The sequence below is a fragment of the Petromyzon marinus genome, chromosome 32 (genome assembly GCF_048934315.1).
Source record: "Petromyzon marinus isolate PM22_M1 ecotype Great Lakes invasive population chromosome 32, UKy_Petmar_22M1.pri1.0, whole genome shotgun sequence".
Classification (NCBI taxonomy): Eukaryota; Metazoa; Chordata; class Hyperoartia; order Petromyzontiformes; family Petromyzontidae; genus Petromyzon; species Petromyzon marinus.
The window spans coordinates 7,146,099-7,161,636 of record NC_133698.1 but is presented as its reverse complement, the minus strand read 5'-3'; the positions used below and the strand labels follow the sequence as shown (position 1 = coordinate 7,161,636).

Here is a 15,538-nt window from a genome sequence, read left to right as displayed (position 1 = left end):
AACATTCCACGTGGCCACCCGTAGTGTTTTTTTGTTGTTTCTGGAGGAGCCCCGAGGGTAGATATTCAATCTCCTGACTCCGCCAATTGGGGTTTGGCCAGGAGACGTCATAGATGCCTGGCCCCCCGGGGCCTCCGGCACAAGCTTATTAGTTATATACTTAATTCGCAGTTTAGTGGTAATTAATTGAAGGTGGAGGGATTACCAGCCCCTCACACCCGTCCAGAGCCCCCGTTTAGCCCCTGTGGTGAACACATATGCCATGAGGGGAGGAGCCAATCACAATTGGAACCTCCCCCCACATCACTGTCCACGACAGAGTTGCTCTTCCGGCACCCCGAGGAGGTAGGGGGTTGTTTTGCCGGACACAGACTCACACACACACAGCCACGCAGACTTACTCACACACACAGAGCCACACAGACTCTCACACACACAGCCACACAGCCACGCAGACTCACACACAGCCACACAGTCTCTAACACACACAGCCACACAGACTCACACACACAGCCACACAGACTCACACACACACACACAGCCACACAGACTCACTCACACAGACACGCAGACTCACTCACACAGCCACGCAGACTCACACAGCCACACAGACTCACACACACACAGCCACGCAGACTCACACACACACAGCCACGCAGACTCACTCACACACAGCCACGCAGACTCAGACACACACACAGCCACACAGACTCACACACACACACAGCCACGCAGACTCACTCACACACACAGCCACGCAGACTCACACACACACAGCCACGTAGACTCACACACACACACAGCGACACAGACTCACTCACACACACAGCCACACAGACTCACACACACAGCCACGCAGACTCACAGACACGCAGACTCACACACACACACACAGCCACACAGACTCACACACACAGCCCTGTAGACCCTCACACACACAGCCACACAGACTCACTCACACACACGGCCACGCAGACTCACAGACACGCAGACTCACACACACACACAGCCACACAGACTCACACACACAGCCCTGTAGACTCTCACACACACACAGCCACACAGACTCACTCACACACACAGCCACACAGACTCACACACACACAGCCACGCAGACTCACTCACACACAGCCACGCAGACTCACACACAGCCACACAGACTCACTCACACACACAGCCACACAGACTCACACACACACAGCCACGCAGACTCACACACACACACAGCCACGCAGACTCACACACACACAGGCACGCAGACTCACACACACAGCCACACAGACTCACACACACACACCCACGCAGACTCACTCACATACACAGCCACACAGACTCACACACACACAGCCACGCAGACTCACACACACACAGCCACACAGACTCACACACAGCCACGCAGACTCTCACACATACACACAGCCACGCAGACTCACTCACACACACAGCCACACAGACTCACTCACACACACAGCCACATAGACTCACTCACACACACAGCCACACAGACTCACACACAGCCACACAGACTCACTCACACACACAGCCACACAGACACACACAGCCACACAGACTCACTCACACACACAGCCACACACACAGCCACGCAGACTCACTCACACACACAGCCACACAGACACACAGCCACACAGACTTACTCACACACACAGCCACGCAGACTCACTCACACACAGCTACGCCGACTCACACACACAGAGACGTATCATCAAAAGGCCCATCTCGCAGCATTTGCAAATTCTTAATTCGTTCACCCGTCGAAGCAAGCACAGTTCCAGTGACGTTACACAATTCACCTCCCCCCTCTCTCCTCCCTCTCCCAATGCATCTCTCTCACTCACTCACCGCGCACTCCTTCTCCTCCCTCACCTCCCCACACTCCCTCTCTCACCCCCTACAGCCCCACTCACCCCCAAAGGATTTTTTGTTTCCACATCTCTCTCATCCATTCAGGGGCTGCTGCTGCTCCCTCACTCCCCCTCCACACCCCCCCCCCCCCCGGGTGCGCAACGCGCATGAGGCTGGAGACGAGGAGGAGGAGGAGGAGGGACTCACGTCGTCTCCCAAGGTCAGGGGCGTCAACAGCAGCAGCAGCAGTCTGGGCAATAGCAGCGGTCTCAGGCAGTGGCAGCAGCAGCAGGGGCGGGTTGCTCGAGGCCGTGCGTGCGCTCTCGTGCTCGGGCGTCCCTGCTTCACGTCTCCCCGCCGGGGCCGTCGTCGGCTCGCCCCAGGTGAGGCGCGCGCGACCGTTCCAGCTGCGGCCGTGTGGACAAACGCCGACCCGCGACACTTTGGCGGTGTTCGATGCCGCGACCGGCGAGTGTTCGTTCCCCCGTGACCGGCTCGGGATTTTTGTTGTTGTTCTTGTTGTTTGTTTGTTTGTTATAATTTTGCGTGAATTTTTTTTCCTTCCTTTTTTGTTTGTTTACACGCCACCCCGGCCAGCGTCCCGTTACCGGCACAGCGCCTCGATGGGTCGCGTGGCCGGGCGACGGGTTCCGCGTTGACTCGTCGGAGTTTCCGTGACCGCGGTCGTTGTCGTGACTGCGAGCCGGTCGCCCCGTGACTGTGAGCCCAGCGACGCCAGAGGGCTCCGTGACTTACCACTCGAGGGGACGCCACGCTCGTGGTAGGGCGTTTTAAATGACCGATTCAACCGACCGACCGTCATTGACTGACCGGCTCTCGTGTAGAAAAAAAATTTGTTTTGTTTTTCTTCTCTCTGTCGTGACTCTGACCCCAGCGACCGTGCGTTTTTCGTAGCTACGTCTCGAACGAGCTGTACGTTTAGTGACTCTATGACTCTCACGACAATCGGCTCGAATCACTGACTCGGGGTGCAAATGTTCGTGTCCGGCTTTCAGTGACTTCAGTGCGACAATGAGTGGCTCTTGACTCTCGTGACTCTGCGAGTGCCGCGACCGACTGCCTCGCCTGTCGGGAGTGTGGCCGTGAGTAGCCACTGCAGCATGCGGCTACTCAAGCGCAGAGTGTCAGTGTGTGCGCGTGTGTGTGTGTGTACGTGCGCGCGTGTGTGTGTGTACGTGCGCGCGTGTGTGTGTGTGTACGTGCGCGCGTGTGTCTGTGTGTATGTACGTGTGAAATGTTCTGCCTTTAATAGGTACGCAGTTACCAGCGCTTGGCCCCCTTACGGTCTATTTATAAGACGACAGAGATGAAAGGTGCTTTTGTGTCGTCGTGTTTTCAAATGCACTTTCGCTCCTTGCATTGCGCGAAAAATTACAGTTGTGTCGGTATGAGACGGTGGCAGTGTGTGTGTGTGCGTGTGTGCACGCGCGCGCGTGTCTGCAGTGTATTGCAGCACTGCATATCTGAGTGCTTAAAGCAGTTGCAGTATTGGGCATAATAGCCCAATGGAATGCTGGTGGTATCATCAGTGGTGTTCCTAATTTATCTCACGATTGTCACTCCGTCGTGTTGCACATTGAACGACTTGCCTGATTTCTATGCGGCAGCAGAAGCGGGAGCACAATCCGTTGTTGTAGTGTACTTCTATGAGTCCCATATTTATTCTCTCCCGCCTTGATCAGCCCGCCATCGCCAGCGTGGTGGAGTGTAGTCAGATGGCGCCACGACCCCACATCGTACATGGACATGTCCGCATCGTCATCATCATTGATATGATCATCATCATTATCACCACCAACAACATCACAATCACCAACATCGTCATTCATATTGTTATCATTATCATCATGATACTGTAATCATTGCAATCACATAATCATATCATAATGGTCATTATTGATCATCATCATATCACCAAATATTTTCCATCTTACAAACGTTCTGCAGTACTTACGTAAGTGCATATCTTCCCTGTAGAGCGTCTGCGTACTAAATTATGCAATGTTCCTGATAGTTACATCGCTGAGTCAGCAACGTCACGATGCATGCATCATTAGCCTCTGCCACTTACAGTGAGGGAAAAAAGTATTTGATCCCCTGCTGATTTTGTACGTTTGCCCACTGACGAAGAAATGATCAGTCTATAATTTTAATGGTAAGTTTATTTGAACAGTGAGAGACAGAATAACAACAAAAAGATCCAGAAAAACGCATGTCAAAAATGTTATGAATTAATTTGCATTTTAATGAGGGAAATAAGTATTTGACCCCTCTGCAAAACATGACTTAGTACTTGGTGGCAAAAGCCTTGTTGGCACTCACAGAGGTCAGACGTTTCTTGTAGTTGGCCACCAGGTTTGCACACATCTCAGGAGGGATTTTGTTCCACTCCTCTTTGCAGATCTTCTCCAAGTCATTAAGGTTTCGAGGCTGACGTTTGGCAACTCGAACCTTCAGCTCCCTCCACAGATTTTCTATGGAATTAAGGTCTGGAGACTGGCTAGGCCACTCCAGGACCTTAATGTGCTTCTTCTTGAGCCACTCCTTTGTTGCCTTGGCCGTGTGTTTTGGGTCATTGTCATGCTGGAATACCCATCCATGACCCATTTTCAATGCCCTTGCTGAGGGAAGGAGGTTCTCACCCAAGATTTGATGGTACATGGCCCCGTCCATCGTCCCTTTGATGCGGTGACGTCCTGTCCCCTTAGCAGAAAGACACCCCCAAAGCATAATGTTTCCACCTTCATGTTTGACGGTGGGGATGGTGTTCTTGGGGTCACAGGCAGCATTCCTCCTCCTCCAAACACAGCGAGTTGAGTTGATGCCAAAGAGCACCATTTTGGCCTCATCTGACCACAACACTTTCACCCAGTTGTCCTCTGAATCATTCAGATGTTCATTGGCAAACTTCAGACGGGCATGTATATGTGCTTTCTTGAGCAGGGGGACCTTGCAGGCGCTGCTGCATTTCAGTCCTTCACGGCGTAGTGTGTTACCAATTGTTTTCTTGGTGACTATGGTCCCAGCTGCCTTGGGATCATTGACAAGATCCTCCCGCGTAGTTCTGGGCTGATTCCTCACCGTTCTCATGATCATTGCAACTCCACGAGGTGAGATCTTTCATGGAGCCCCAAGCCGAGGGAGATTGACAGTTATTTTGTGTTTCTTCCATTTGCGAATAATCGCACCAACTGTTGTCACCTTCTCACCAAGCTGCTTGGCAATGGTCTTGTAGCCCATTCCAGCCTTGTGTAGGTCTACAATCTTGTCCCTGACATCCTTGGAGAGCTCTTTGGTCTTGGCCATAGTGGAGAGTTTAGAATCTGATTGATTGATTGCTTCTGTGGACAGGTGCCTTTTATACAGGTAACAAGCTGAGATTAGGAGCACTCCCATTAAGAGTGTGCTCCTAATCTCAGCTCGTTACCTGTATAAAAGACACCTGGGAGCAAAGAAATATTTCTGATTGAGAGGGGGTCAAATACTTATTTCCCTCATTAAAATGCAAATCAATTTATAACATTTTTGACATGCGTTTTTATGGATTTTGTTGTTGCTATTCTGTCTCTCACTGTTCAAATAAACCTACCATTAAAATTATAGACTGATCATTTCTTTGTCAGTGGGCAAAGTACAAAATCAGCAGGGGATCCAATACTTTTTTTCCCTCACTGTAGTTGCAATGGGCAGTTTGAGGTTGCTGCTTGAGAAATGTGCAAACTCATTCGCCGCAAAGTAGTCCTGACGCTCTGTCCCCCTTCCCCCCGATTCTATTGAAATTGTCACGTGTGGTGAGCTGAACACATTTCCGTTCAGAATTCTCAGAGAGAGAGAGAGAGAGAGCAGTGCATCACCCTGTGCCAGAGAACATCTCCGGAAGATGAGGTCACAGAACTACTTCTGAAATCACTGCCAATCGGCCCCTTCGTCCGCACCCGAGTTTAAAAAAAAACAGCTTTGAAGGTACTTTGCCAATCAACCTTCCCTTTTTATCTCAAAGAAGTGTAATTTTGTCAAATTAAGCAAAAACGAAAGTTAAGTGAAGGAAAAAAAAGACATTGAATATGATAGGTTGTTTGTCTTCGTGTGTGTGTGCGGGCATTTGTAACTGGGCCGGGACTATCAATGAGCGGATTCCAAAGCAGGATCTGAGAGAAGCGGCTGACCATCAGCTCACTGCATTGGCAGAACGCCGTTTAATCACGGGTAGTGACAATCCGGCTTTGAGTCCTGGATCTCAGCGATGCCGACTCTGACCCCGCAGCCACCCACCCACCCACCTCAACTTTCAAGATACCCTTCACGTTAATTACACTGTGTAACGAAAAAAACATGTTGTTCCTGGCTAGTAAGTGTTAATTCCTAATTGCTTATTCCTCAAAAGTACAGATAAATGGCTATTATTCCCCACAAGCTTTGCTTTTGTGACCAGGACAGTGATATTTTGAAATGTACCTATAAAAAGTGTGCATTTGTGTCTTTCGTTCACGTAAAGTCCTGGTCACAAAAGCAAAGTTTGTGGGGAAGAATGGCCATTTTCTATACTGTTGAGGCATAAGCAATAAACAAAAAATATCACTTACTACCCAGGAACAAAACTTGTGATAGACAACGTTATTTGTTAATTACCTTTTTTTCTAGTTCGTTGACGGATAGACCCTCCAATCTCAATATGGGCGCTTATTACCCCCCTCCCCCCCCAACAAGTCCACGAAGGAGGATTTGTTATTGTTTACGTCTCCTCATCGCCTCCCACTCAAAAGGCAGATTGATGTCTTACTCAAATTAGCATTCAAGCAGCCTCCCCCCGTCTCCCGTTTATAGCCTTGAGCCAGCAGCGGAAATTCGCCATTCCTACCGTGGAGCGAGTCGACTGCTTTTGACTTCCCCACAGAGTGGTACTCATTTACCGACCCCACCCCCCCCCCCCCCCCCCAGAGAGATGATGGGCTGAGTCAATCGCCAGAACTTGGATTGGAACTCGCGACCTTCACGTATTGTGAGTCTATCACCACTCTACCGCTGAGCCACCTGACAGGAAACCCCTGGGACAAGAGACTCATACGAAGTGGCTCCGCGTTTTGACTTTTGTTAATTACGTAAATTCACGTGCCGACATATTTAGTGTGACCACTTTACGACGCATGCCATGCTTGTTATGGAAGTTCCCTGCAGCATTGCAGAGTGCAGGAGATTCCAAACTGCCACCTTCCTGCCAATGTATATAACGAACGTTCAACTAAACTCTTTTTGTTTTATTTTACCAGCTAAGGCCCACTGAGCTAGATAGCTCAGTTGTTCCTAAAACGAGGAGGAAGTAACCGGAAGGCCCCGGAGAAAAATCCACGCGACCACGGGAGAGAGAGAGAGAGAGAACCTGCAAACTCCAAATATACAGCAGCAGGCGTCAGGGTCGGTATCGAACCCACGAACTCCTGTGTTCCAGGCGAGGGAGTTAACATCTCCTAGCCACCGTGATGATGATGATGGGAGAGAGAGACACACAAACTCCAAATATACAGCAGGCGTCAGGGTCGGTATCGAACCCACGACCTCCTGTATACCGGGCGAGGTAGTTAACATCTCCTAGCCACCGTTAACCCACATCGTCATGGGTTAATAACAATTGATATGTGCCGCAGTGTAATTGCCTCCTGGTGTACAGTTTGTACACTGCACTTCAGGGGGTGCTGCTGTGGTGTCATGGTGAGCGCATTGCACTTGCAATCTCGGAGTCGCCGATTCGATCTCTGGGCGCGGCAGTTTAAACAATGGTGGCAAGCTTCTTAAATCCTCCCCCCCCCCCCCCCACCGCTTTTGTCCACCGAATAATTGGGTACAGCACAGAGCAGTCGATTGTCAGGTAGTGTATGGTCGGGTGAAGTGTCTCTGCTCCTAATGCTCTTCCAAGACGTCTGGCCATTGTGGAAGAGGAGGCCAAAATAGCCTCCTAGTGGGGCTCACTAGAGCTCCTCTCTCGTGGGAGGCCTTTCTGCCAGCAGTGGTATAAGCGACACATGTCGGGGCTGTACCTTTATGCTTACAGAATACACTCTGTATATCTACTTATACTAACATTACACAGTACATGAGTAACATATCCACAGCCATAACCAATGCACTGCTAGAGGAAGGCCTCCCCATGCCATAATCCATCTTACTCCTGCACATGGACAAATATATATACACAGTACTCATATATACATAGTGTAAACTTACACATGTAACGTGTCATGTGTCTCTGCGTGTGGACTCATTCCCGCTCACGATCACCAACACCCAGTGAGGATTATCTGAACCGGTCATGGGCCTTGCCTAGGTCGACTAAGCCTTGAATGAGTACATGGTGCGGTGTGTAACCATCGCTACGAGGGAGACAAAGGCGGTCGGGCGTGGTGTTGGCCACCCACCCCCCGTGTGTGCCGTGCCGATCTTCATAGGTGCTACTCGCTGACAGCACTTTCCCCAGCAGCCTGGTGAAGGTTATAGGGGGCATCTTTATCTTTGTGTTTTTGGACTGACATGTTCACAGCAATGTCTCCTGGCTAGACAAATGTGAAGCCCTCCCATCCATATAGTAATGAGGACTTCCAGTCGCTACTCGGAGTCGTCACACCTCTTGCACCGCTTGACTGCAGAACATCACAGTCATAGCCGGAGCGCAGTGCACGAGAGAACACTGCAGGCCAGATCAGTGCCCATTTTTTGTTAATGCGGTATTTCATCGAGTGAAGGCTGGGCAGTCCACGCAATATTTTATAGCACTGTACACACACACACACGTGCGTGTGTGTGTGCGTGGGGATAGGTGCTCGTTAACAGCACTTGCCCCAGCAGTCTGTTAAGGCTATACGGGGGACCTTTGTCTTTGGGGAGTGGTCGTGTAGCGGGAAGCGCGCTGCGCTATGGACCCGGTGCCCGGTATCGATTCCCGCTCATTGGTAACATCAGTGACGATTATCTGAACCGGTCCTGGGTCTCCCCCAGGTCAACTCAGCCTCAAATGAGTACCTGGTGGGGGGGAGACAAAGGCGGCCGGGCGTGGCCTCCAAACCTCCCCCCCCCCCTCGTGTGCCGTGCTGTCCTTCATAGGCGCTAACCCGCTAACAGCACTTGCTCCAACGGTCCGTTTAAAGGCTGTAACGGAGGATATTTTGTCTTTGCTATAATGAGAGTGTTGTCTGTACGTGTGCGTATCCCGATGTGTTCATGCAGTGCACGACCCGGTCTGCATCATCACGGTTTACGCGCGCGTACAACGATGACCCTTCATTGCGATGTGACAACGTGTACAGGGATCATTTCATTTTATTTTAAACATCGCTGCCGCATACCACTGCCGTTATCCCCCAAAAAAATGCACACGTGCTCCGTTGCGTTCAATGTGACCCATCCCGGCTTTCTGCTGCTCTGCCAATGAATATGCGTGGATTGATAATGATTATTATTATTTAAATGTATAAAGCGCCCTTTAACAGTCGTTCTCAGGGCGCTGTGCATGGGAAGGCGGAAAAAATAGTCTAACAATAAGCAAGTAAGGAAGAAGCGACGAAGACGGTTTTTATTTAAAATAGCTTAAAGAGAGAGAACGCCAATTTAAACGGATAGGCTTTTAGTCGAGACTTGAAGATTTGTGAGTGCCTCGGAAGTGGTGACCTCGAAGGGGGCAAGGAGTCACAGAGTTTAGGCGCCGCCGCCCCCAAAGTGTGAAGCATGGAGACCGTGGGACCTCGAGCAACGCCCAGCCCGAAGATCTTCACGATCTTGATGGAATATTCGTGGCGGGAGGAGGTCACGAATGTAGGAGGAGGAGACAGCCCATCCAAAGGCCTCGAATACCGGCAAAGAGAATCGTGAAATCAGTACGGGCACGGACAGGGAGCCAGCGAGGCCTTTGGATGGGCTGTATTCGAGGCCTTTGGATGGGCTGTCTCCTCCTGCATTCGTGACCTCTTTCCGCCACCAGTTGTGTGATGCTCTTGGGTGTGCGCGACTGAGTACAATTTGCTTGCGCTACACGCGTGCGTGGCTCGTGCAACACGTCCATGAGAAATCTCTTTCGTGCACGTACGGGAGAATTGTTCGAGTGTCCGCGGCCCTGTCACCCGCGACTCTCATTATCCACGGCAGCTGCTAGGGTCGGCAAAATCTTCCATTATCCGCGGGCCAATTTCTGCCGATTATCCGCAAATGTTTCACCCCGCGGATGAATCAGAATCAGAACATTTAGTTGTAGTGGAGGAATCCGATGAGGAATCCGGTGAGCTATAAAGCTCTCTTTCACAGATGTCCAGTAGAGTAACATCGCGGGAAACCCCAGCAGATAATAAGATCTGCGATTTGAGTCTCCCCATATCACCGTGGCGGATAAGAGGAGCTCCCTTGTAACCCACATTGTTCCCCGTGTAAAATCTCAGCATCACCATACCGAGGTGCGACCTCTCATGCCGCAATAGCACGGGGGAGCGTATTCGTGGTCATAATTATTATCACATTTACGCTAATGCGGCACACGTGCCCTATTAATTATATATGCCCTCTTTGTATCCGTGTATTATTCATGCTGGTAATTCGCCCGGGCAATATATATACATGGTGATTGTTAACGTCCCTTTGTCCTTGGGCCGGCAGTCCATTAACCCCGAGTTTCCGTTTGGCACAGCTTGTGCTGACGCTTAGAGTCGTGGCACAGACAGACACACACAGGGGATTGTGGGTAGGCGCGTCATGCACTGCCTCTGGAGGCTAAAGGCATCGCTCCTCCGTTCAACTTCATCCCTCGCAGGTCTAGGGGTCAGCCACGTGATGTGCTCACAACTGCTTGGGCTTCAGGTTCGTGCAGTGTCCGTGGCTCGGTTCCACATCCTTGATGATCCAGAATGCTCCCGATGATAGACTTCTCACGCACACCCATAAATGAGGCCACATCGTTCCAATGCTCCAAATGTCTCCACTACCCCGCCCAATCCAATCCCAGATGAATTGTAATACAGGACAGCGCTCACCTTCTTAAACATGCTTCATGGACTCGCTCTCGTTTGCATTTCCCCTCCCATCTCACTCTACCCCCCTGCACGCACTCTCCTACCTCTCCCCTCTCATCTCACTCTACTCCCCTCCACGCACTCTCCTACCTCACCCCTCTCATCAGACTCCACTCCCCTCCACGCACTCTCCTACATCTCCATTCTCATCTCACTCTACTCCCCTCCACGTACTCTCCTACCTCTCCCCTCCCATCTCACTCTACTCCCCTCCACGCACTCTCTTTCCTCTCCCCTCCCATCTCACTCTACTCCCCTCCACGCACTCTCCTACCTCTCCCCTCTCATCTCACTCTACTCCCCTCCACGCACTCTCCTACCTCTCCCCTCTCATCTCACTCTACTCCCCTCCACGCACTCTCCTACCTCTCCCCTCCCATCTCACTCCACTCCCCTCCACGCATTCTCCTACCTCACCCCTCTCATCAGACTCTACTCCCCTCCACGCACTCTCCTACATATCCCCTCTCATCTCACTCCACTCCCCTCCACGCACTCTCCTACCTCTCCATTCTCATCTCACTCTACTCCCCTGCGCGCACTCTCCACTACGGTAACCACGACTTTCTGTCCATGTCCTAGTCAACCTTCAGGCAGTGGGCGGTCGCCCATTCTCCCACCTCAGAGTCTGGAACGCCCTTGCCCCCATCCACCCTATGCTTCCCACTCCCTGCCTCTGCTCAAGTCCAGGCTTCCGGCCATCCTTCTGTCACTTGCCTCTAACTGACTGCCGCTCTCGAGAAAATAAATATGCCCAACTGTTTCCGTACGATACCTTGAGAGACGCGATCGAACGTGGATGCTGTATTGCATCAAATTGTTATCGCGATTGTGCCATAGGTAAAGAGAAGACCCATCTGCCAGGATGTTTCCGAGAACAACTGACGTGCGATCCATGATTTTAAAAAAAAAGATCGTTTAGACAAATAATCAGCCAGAGCACCGTTAGCTCTACTCTGCTGATGAGTCTTTAAAGGATGATGCAAGTACTGTATACAGGTACCTTGTTGTTCTGCTGGTTGGCTACGTACGGTGCGAAAGAAGTTCAACACACACGTGCATACAGCAGCCTCACTACCAGCACTTTTGAGCCGATGGCCATCACAGGAGGCTGCGTGTCGAATATAGCCAAGGACGGTGTTGTCGTCTTGACTTGCAAGGCATCTTGGGACATCCTGTCATGCTTTCACTCTCTAAATGGAGAACCGTTCTGCTCAAGGCATTATTCTGATGATGACCACCACCACCACGGTTCAACTTCCTTTTCACATCTGCTTCACAAGTGACTCCCTGCGAGTGTGTTACCCTGCACAATTACACGTCGGACGATCACATGTATTATAATAAACACGGTGCCAATGCACAACCAGCGGCAATATGAATCCAGTGGTTCTCACTCGCGTTTCGTTATGTCGCGCCCCCTTCACATCAACACCACTGATTCCTGTGGACCCCTCCGCACCACGCACTCTCCAAATTAGTTGAGGCCACAATGGAGGGGGAGAGACGACGTTGCCCACGCCTCTTAATCGGCGCGGGTTTAGTCACAGGCCTTTGTTGAATCGCGCGCGCGCGTGTGTATGTGTGTGTGCTTTGTGTCAGTGAGTGGGGAGCGGTGGCGGAGCGGTTAGCGCTGCGCTACGAAACCTGGCGGCCCCAGTTCGATTCCCCGCTCACGGCCAACATCAGTGATGATTATCTGAACCGGTCGTGGGCCTCACCTAGGTCGACTCGGCCTCAAATGAGTAACCCGGTGCGGTGAGTAAGCATCGCCACTGGGGGAGACAAAGGCGGCCGGGCGCGGTGCTGGCCACCCACCCCCTCCGTGTGTCGTTCCGGCCTTCATGGGTGCTCGCTAACAGCACTTGCTCCTGCAGTCTGTTGAGGCTACCCGGGCGACCTTTGTCTTTGCGTCAGTGAGGCATTCGTTCCACGTGGTGCACCGGCGTCTGCGTGTTCCATTGCCGCAACGTGGCGCTGACGTTCGTTCTCAGCGCACAAACCATTTATTTATTTACTTATCCACATGCGCGGTCATCGATGCCCGCAGCCTTGCGGCGAACGGCCCTGTCTTGGTGACCCTGGGCAGAGGCGTCGCGCCAGACGCCGGCAGTCATCTCGGAGCCGCCGTGCACGAGGGGGAAAAAGACAACCGATAGTCGCGTATCGAATTCACACGTCACTTCACTGCGTCGTCACTTTTGTCGATGGAAATCCATCGACGTCGCATCCAAGCCGCGACAAAGAACGGCGGATGTGCCGGTGGAGGATGTCGTTGAATTTCGGGGGGATTATTCGCTCACAAGTTCCCGAAGTCACGTGATCCACGCCCCCCCCCCAAAAGCTCTGTCCACTTTTTGTCCTGATTCAGTGTCGAGTTGCGGGTTTTTGCACCGAAATAACAAAAAACAAAAACTTTCATTATATGAACCGAGGCTGAACAAATTGTACACCCTCCTGTATGGATTCTTCAGTGTTTTTATTTGCAGTCTAAAGTGTCTTAAAGTGCGCGCGCGTGTGTGGGTGAATACAAGAGAGGACTTCATCGCGGTGGGCGCGGTCGCAAGCCTCTTTCATTGGCCCAGTGTTGTTTCTGATGCCCGCCTTGAATGGGCGCTTCAATCAGGGCCACGGATTAAAGGACGGTTTTCAAACGAAATGGGCCATCGATACTTGCGTGCGAGTCCGGTGCTTCTGTACGCACGCGCGCACGTTGGACTTCCGAACGCACCGCGCGTAGCCGACCGTGCTCATCGCGCGGACGGAAAGATCTCGATTTAAAATAAGCGCGAGCCCCGCTGCGGTTACGGCACCCGGGTGGCGTTTCCGATGGGTGTTTGAGGCAACGTTGACGATCGGGGGCTCTGAACGGTCGGAGGCCATCGCTGAGTGGAGGGGTCAGAACATCTTAGTTAACATCTCACAGCCACCGGAAGGATGAACGGAGACGTATAAACATGTTCTGGCTTTCGTGACTGCAAGGATTCATCTTCTTTGGTTCTTTCGGTAAAGCCACGTAGAATGAGAATAAAATAATAAAGTGATAAAATAAAATAACGCAATAAAATTCTCACGACGTTTCGGCCACAACACAAGCGGCCTTCATGAGGTGAAGGGACGAGACTGTCTGGTTGCGTGGATTTTTTTCCTCCGGGTGCTATAAATTGGCTGCTATGAAATTTCCACGTGATCGGCCACCTCGTTGAGGTATCATTTGTGATGGACAGGTCGCTTCTGAAAAAGAGCTATACAGCTCAGTGGGCCTTACCTTGTAAAATAAAAAATATATGTGTTTAGTTTTTAATGACTCCGAAGACCGAATGAAAAACTTCTGCTAAGACAGCCACTTGGCAGCTGTGCCATCCCGCGATTGGTCAGTTCATTTCTGTGCATGATGCATATCACCCAGAATGCACAAACCCAGTCTTGTCAAGTTTGGAACGCTAAGCATGAATTTTTGGGCCCGGATAGTGCTTGGATGGGTGACCACAGCATTATAGGCTGCATCTGGGCCACATGATGGAGAACAACAGAGGGCAGTGTAGCAACATCCATCGTTATATGTTGTGCTTCTGCGCTCCCATATCAATACTATACTGTACGCCCCACTATTCTCTGCCAAATATATATACGGCATGTAGCATGCGATGATCAAACACACACATACACGCGCGCGTGTGCAGCGTGGCTATGTGAAGCTGATTGGTAAGGCGAGCGCAACGAGGCTTCAATCGGCTTTACAATGATTGGGTTCCGCGTACCAAGGACTTGTGATTGAAAATGAGAATTATACATGCCCTCACCTGAGCGATAATTAATCCTCGTGTATGTACGTTGAACTTCTTTCGCACCGTACGTAGGCAACCGTGTTAATCAGAGGCGCGGGGAAAGGACAACAAACCAAACACAAAAAGCAGTTCTGAAGAAATGCGTTTTTAATCGAGATGATTTAAAAGTGCATAGCTCCAGTGGCTTCCGAATATCGGAAGGAAGAGCGTTCCAGACGGCTGTGGACGCGCATCAAGAAAGCGCGCGATGCGGTGATCGTGTTTGTCCGATGTGGAACACAGACGCGACTATACGTTCTCGATGGCTAATCTGTAAGCGACCATGCGAACACTTTCCGGTCCGATGGTCAAGACTAACTATGGAGTGGCTGTCAAAGGCGCGGGAGCACACCCAGGCAGAACGTCAACTGTGAACACTGCGATGGAGTCAGTTCCAGGGCTGGTACTGGATGGATGGTTGCGTCAAAAGATTCTGAGAAATAGCGACGTTCATCGAGCAGCGGATAGATGGTGGATGATATCGCCAATGCCTATTAATGTATCCATGTCACAGTTTACGGTGGTAATAAAACACAAAACCATTTCGTAAGGCTCATTCGTAAACATTTTCACTTTCCAAAATTAAAAAAGTCACAATTTTCAGACGTCTTACAAAAATAAATGAATAAATATCATCGCGTGCAATAAAATAAAAGTTATTTACATGTAGTTGTGTCTAACAAATGCGTTATGGTTATTATTAACAGCATCGCATTTTTGGATTGGATAACGAATGCTCCATGCTTTTACCATCCGGTCGTTCCCTAAGCGATGAAAAATGCG

The 15,538-nt window shown here is 50.8% G+C and overlaps 1 protein-coding gene across 1 annotated transcript in view; it reads left to right on the top strand.

Annotated features, from left to right (window-relative positions):
• The first annotated feature begins 2,032 nt into the window (after positions 1–2,032).
• LOC116948120 (sodium channel regulatory subunit beta-4-like) overlaps positions 2,033–15,538 on the top strand; it is a 39,428-nt gene continuing 25,922 nt past the window's right edge. Inside the window, exon 1 of the mRNA XM_032964490.2 lies at positions 2,033–2,246. The gene's annotated coding sequence lies outside the window, so the exon portion shown is untranslated. The remainder of the gene's footprint in view (positions 2,247–15,538) is intronic.